Source organism: Mobula birostris, chromosome 8, assembly GCF_030028105.1.
Source record: "Mobula birostris isolate sMobBir1 chromosome 8, sMobBir1.hap1, whole genome shotgun sequence".
Classification (NCBI taxonomy): domain Eukaryota; kingdom Metazoa; phylum Chordata; class Chondrichthyes; order Myliobatiformes; family Myliobatidae; genus Mobula; species Mobula birostris.
The window spans coordinates 21,843,486-21,849,485 of record NC_092377.1 but is presented as its reverse complement, the minus strand read 5'-3'; positions in this window follow the sequence as shown (position 1 = coordinate 21,849,485).

The following is a 6,000-nucleotide window of genomic DNA, read 5'->3' as shown; positions in this document are numbered from 1 at the left end:
TGAAAAAAAGAAAAATTGAGATAGTGTTCATGGTTTCATAGAAATTCAGAAATATAATGATAGAGGGGAAGAAGTTGTTCCTATATCATTGAGTGGGGTCTCCAGGCTGCTGTACCTCCTCCCTGATGTAGTAACAAGGAAAGGACAAGATGAAGATCCTTAGTGATGAATGCCATCTTCTTGAGGCACTGCAGCTTGAAGATGTCCTCAGTGATGGGGGAATTGTGTCTGTGATGGAACTATCTGAGTCTACAGCCCTCTGCAGCCTCTTGCAATCCTGCACATTGGAGCCTCCACACCAGGCAGTGACTCTTATCTGTCAGAATGCTCTGCACCGTACATCTATAGAGACCTTTAAAAAATCTTTGACAGCATACCAAATCTCCCCACAGTAGACCTGCTGGCATGTCTCCTTCATGATTGCATCAATGCATTGAGCCCAGCATGTATCTTCTGAGATGTTGAAGTCCAGGGACTTGACGCTGTTCACCAATCCACAGCTGGTTACGCAATGAGAACTGGTGTGTTTTCTCCTGACCTCCACTTCCTAAGACCACAATCAGTTCCTTGGTCTTTCTGATGATGAGTGTGAGCTGTTCTTGTGATGTCACTCAACCAGCCAATCTGTTTCACTGCCGTATCCCTGCTTCTCGCCTTCTGAGATTTTACCAATAATAGTGGTGTCATCAGTAAATATATAGATTGCATTTGAGCTGCACTTAGCCATATCTTCATGAGTGTTGAGCAAGTAGAGCAATTGGCTAAGCTCACATCCTTGTCATTGAGAATGCTTACTCTTTCTTCTCGGGCACTGGAATGATCGCTGCCTTTTTGAAGGCGTTGTAAACCTCAGATCATAGCAGTGAGAAGTTGTACATTAAATGCACGACCTTGATGACAGTACAGGTGAATAAAACAGACAACACCTTTAGTGTATGGACAGCCATAAGCTGATCTGTATTCATAAACAAACACAAGAAATAAAGTACATTTTTGGGAAAAAAACTATTAGCATTTCCTTTGTTTTCTGCAATGGAATGAATCCAAAACAAAAAAGAAAACACAGGGCTTCCGTGAGTTACTGTTAACCCAAAAAGAACTCATTATAATGCTGGTTAAAATTTTCCATTGAAAAGAAGAAAAACATCAAGGGATATCAGAAAAGGACAACTCAGAATGAAGGAATCGGATCTGAAAAAGAGATAGAATCAAGAGTAAAATAGAGATAACTGGTGTTGGCTTATTATTGTCACGTGTATCATGATACAGTGAAAAGTTTATCTTGCATACTGGTTTTACAGATCAAATCATTATACAATGCATTGAGTTAGAATAAGGTAATACAATAACGATGCAGAATAGAGAGTAAAAGCTACCAAAAGGGTGCAGTGCAGGTAAGAAATAACATGCAAGATAAGCGTAGTAAGCTAGATAGTGAGGCCAAGAGTCAATCTTATCATACGAGAGGTCTATCTGAGGCAACAGTGGAATAGAAGCTGTCTTTGAGCATGGTGGTGCATGCATTCATGCTTTTGTATCTTTTGGCTGATGGGAGAAGGGAGATGGGAGGATATCTGGGGTGGGCAGGGTCTTTGATTATGCTGTCTGCTTTACCGAGGCAACAAGAAGCCCAGATAGGGGAGGCTGGTTCTTGTGACGTGCGGTAAGAGAGACGGATGCGAGAGGTACATCATACATGAACTGACTCCCAGTGAAATGCCACCAGTGTTGTAAAGGATCTACGAGCAGGGATGTGGCTGTTACAATAGCTATATTACATAATGAGCTTGGAATCTAAATGATAGCCAAGGAGCTTCCCTCTACTGACATTCCTTCAATTTTAAAACTCTTCTGATTAAATGAATCCACTTATTCACTTCTGATTAATGAATCCATTTAGTCACTGATGATTAATGGATTCACTTTAGAAGAGATAAGTGAGTAATTCTGAGAGGTTAAAAAAAAGTCTACATATTTCTCCAAAGCAAATGGGGCAAAAATTCATTTGAGCACATTCTGTTACTATAAATGAAATTGCAAACTATTGCCACGCCTAACAACCACAGCACAGCAGAGAATCCTAAACATGATTACTGTTACACAATGCACCTGTAATGACAGAAATGTTACCCATCAAAGGTGCTGCAAGAAAATGATCGCCAAACAACATTGCAACAAATAAATTGCATTGGCAACTGACACTTGAAACCATGACAAAATAGAGCCAGTTTTATTTTTCTAAACAACAAACCAGGATTACAGAATTTGCTAAGCAGACGACAGGGTTTATTTGACCAATGGGGTTACTAGTTGAGATTCGTAAGATCCACTGAATCATTGACACTGGTGTTCGTTCCACGATTTCTTTGGTGGGCCCTCAGTTTCTGGTCTGAGAGGGGAGGAAGAAGCAACTATTCAAGTGGGATTCAGCCAGTAAGTAAGAGCATAATGTTGTTGTCTCCACTAAAGACTGAATCTAATATCAGTGGAAAGCCTAAAATGTTGAGTGTGGGTCTTCAGGCTCCTGTATCTCTTCCCCAATGAGAAGAGGGCAAGTCCTGGATGGTAAGGGTCCTTAGTGATGGGTCCTGCAATCCTGAGGCACTGCCTCAGCAAGATATCCTCGATGGTGGGCTGTGCCTGTGATAGAGCCCAAGGAGTCTACAACAGTCTGCAGCCTCTTTTGATCCTGCACACTGGAAACTCTATACCGGGGGGTAATGAAACCAAACTTCTGCAAGTTTCCAATGAATTATAGCCACTGGTTTGTCTTTTTTGTGACTGCATTAATGTGCTGTGTCCAGGACAGTTTCTCTGAGATGTTGAAGCCCAGGGATTTGAAGTTGCTCATTCTTTCCACCACTGACCCCTCAATGAGGACTGGCGTGTGTTTCCCCCAACTTCCTCATCCTGAAGTCCACAACCTGTTCCTTGGTCTTACCTGATGTTGAGTGCAGATTTGTTGTTTCATCAGCATTTAACCAAACGATCTATCTCACTCCAGAATGCCTCCCCGTCATTGTCTGTGATTCTGCCAACAGAAGTGAAATGGGTAGATTTACAGACGCTGCTTGAGTGCAGAGAGAGCAGAGCAGTGGGCTGAGCATGTACCATTGAGGTGTGCCAGTGTTGATTGTCAGCGAGGTGGAGATGTTATTATTGATCTGCACTGACTGTGGTTTTTCAATAATGAAGTCAAGGATTCATTACAGAGGCTGGGCTTTCAAAGCTTGTTTATTAGTACTGACACTTAATAATATAAAGATTGATACCAAATGATATTTGAAGAGCATATGCAAAATTGTCAAAGAGGTGCATCAAAGACCCAAAGAGTATAAAGAGATGAAAATCTCCAGAAAGGAAACTTGAGTACTTGGGGCCCGGAAAAGTAAATAGACTGCTGCCAACGATTCAGTGCTGAGCAAATAATATCTTGTTTGTTTTACAGTACGTTGCCTAGGTCAAGGTACAAGAATGAAGCAAATGGATTGGTAAACCAGAGTCAAACATACCTTAAGACTGACCTGTGAATACGCAAAAAAAGTTTTCTATTTTATGTGGAACATACGCTTCAGGTTGCTCGAATACATTTACTGTCAATGAAGTGTTTTTTTAAATATTTGTCACTGTAGCTGGAAGTGTACCAGTTTGCACAGAGTACCCTCTGAATGGCAAAATGATAATGATTAGATGTTTACTACATGCTGTTAATTGAGGGATAATATTGACCAGGAAACTGACAAAACTTCCTCCTTTTCCTTTAGGTAATGCCGGCTGTCCTTGCATCCAACCAAGAAGTAAAGGGAGCTTTGACTAAACAAATAACACTTTCTACTCTTCTTGATTGTAATCATCCTAGATACTTATAGTCAATTCATTACACTGGCAATCCTGAACCCAGAACCTTATGACTGAGAAGTAAATGCACTCTCAGCTCAACTGTAAGATCATAGGCTGATCTTCCAAGTTCCAGTAAAGTTCTGCTCTTGTTGTGAATTTGATAATAAAAACTTTGAAGAACAGAAATCCCAAGGGCCTGAAGTAACAAATAACGATACCAACTGAATGTCACAAACATTTTTGCCGAGTTGCAGTCTCCAGCCAAGGCTGCACATTGGCAAGCTCTTGCTGCATCTGTGTCAACTTGTGCTGGTGTCTTCAGGTTTCAAAATTCAGCATAAACCCCTTCCTAAACTGCAGACTGATTCAGAACAATTTCATCTTTGCCTAAGATGCAAAAGACCATAAGACCATAAGATAAAGGAGCAGAATTAAGCATCTGGCCTATCGAACCTGCTCTGCTATTTCATCATGACGCTCTCAGCCCCAATCTCCTGCCTTCTCCCTGTATCCCTTCATGCTCTGACCAATCAAGAAGCTATCAACCTCCACCTTAAATATACCCAATAACTTGGCCTGCACAGCCACCTGTAGCAACAAATTCCATAGATTCACCACTCTTCTTCATCTTCTCCATTCTACATGCACATCCCTCTTTTCATCAAACGCTTCTCATATGATAATTTCAATCCTGGAATCATTTTTGAGAACTGCCTTTGAACCCTCTCCAATGTCAGCACATCCTTTCTTAGATAAGGGGCCCAAAACTGCTCACAATACTCCAAGTGAGGCCTCACCAGTGCTTTATAAATACTCAACATTATATCTTTGCTTGTATATTCTAGTCCTCTCGAAATGAATGCTAACATTGCACTTACCTTCCTCACAGCTGACTCAACCTGCAAATTAACCCTTAGGGAATCCTGCACAAGAACTCCCAAGTTCCCTTGCAGCTCAGTTTTTTGTATTAGATTAGATTATGAGGACAGGTAGCATTCTTAATTAAAGATGCGATCAGGGTGATAGTGAGAGATGATATAAGATCTAAGGAGCAGAATGTTGAATCCATCTGTAGAGATTAGGAATAGTAAAGGGGAAAAAGTCATTGGTGGGAGTTGTCTATCAGCCACTGAGTAATAACATTATGGTGGCACAGGCAATAAACAGAGAAATATCTGAGGCATGTAAGAATGGAACAGCAGTTATCATGGGGAACTTTAATTTACACATAGATTGGGTGAATCAAGTTGGTCGAGGCAGTCTTGAGGAGGACTTCACAGAATGCAACCATGATGGTTTTCTTGAACAGCATGTTACTGAACCTACAAGGGAACATGCTATCTTAGATCTGGTCCGGTGCAATGAGAAAGGTAAAATTAGTGATCTTGTAGTTAGGGATCCTCTTGGAAAGAGCGTTCACAATATGATTAAATTTCATATACAAATGGAGGGTGCAATAGTTCAATCTAAAACCAATGTTATATGACTAAACAATGGAGACTACAATGGGATGAGGGAGGATTTAGGTAATGTAAACTGGGAACAGAGGCTATCTGGTGGGACAGTTGAGAAACAGTGGAAGACTTTCAAAGAGATTTTTCACGGTGCTCAGCAAAAGTATATTCCAGTTAAAAGCTAGGACAGTAAGGGTGGGGAGAGCCAGCCTTGGATAACAAAGGAAATAAAAGAAGGCACCAAACTAAAAGCTCATGCGTACAAAGTCGCCAAGAGTAGTGGGAAACTGGAAGATTAGGAAGACTTTAAAAAACAAGAAAGAATCACAAAGCAAGCAATAAAAAAGGGAAGATAGATTATGGAAATAAACTTGCACAAAATATAAAAGCGGATAGTAAAAGTTTTAAAAAATTATATAAAGTGGAAAGGGGTGACTAAAGTGAATATAGGTCCCTTGGAGGATGAGAAGGGGGAGTTTATATTGGGTAATGAGGAAATGGCCGAGGCTTTGAATGCCTGTTTTGTGTTGGTCTTCACAATGGAGGACGCATCTAACGTGCCAAAGAGAGATGTTATGGATGCAATGTGAGGTGAGGACCTTGATACAACAGCTATCACTAAAGAGGGAGTGCTGAGCAAACTTGTGGGCCTGAAGATAGGTAAGTCCCCTGATCCTGATGGAATGCATCCCAGGGTACTGAAAGA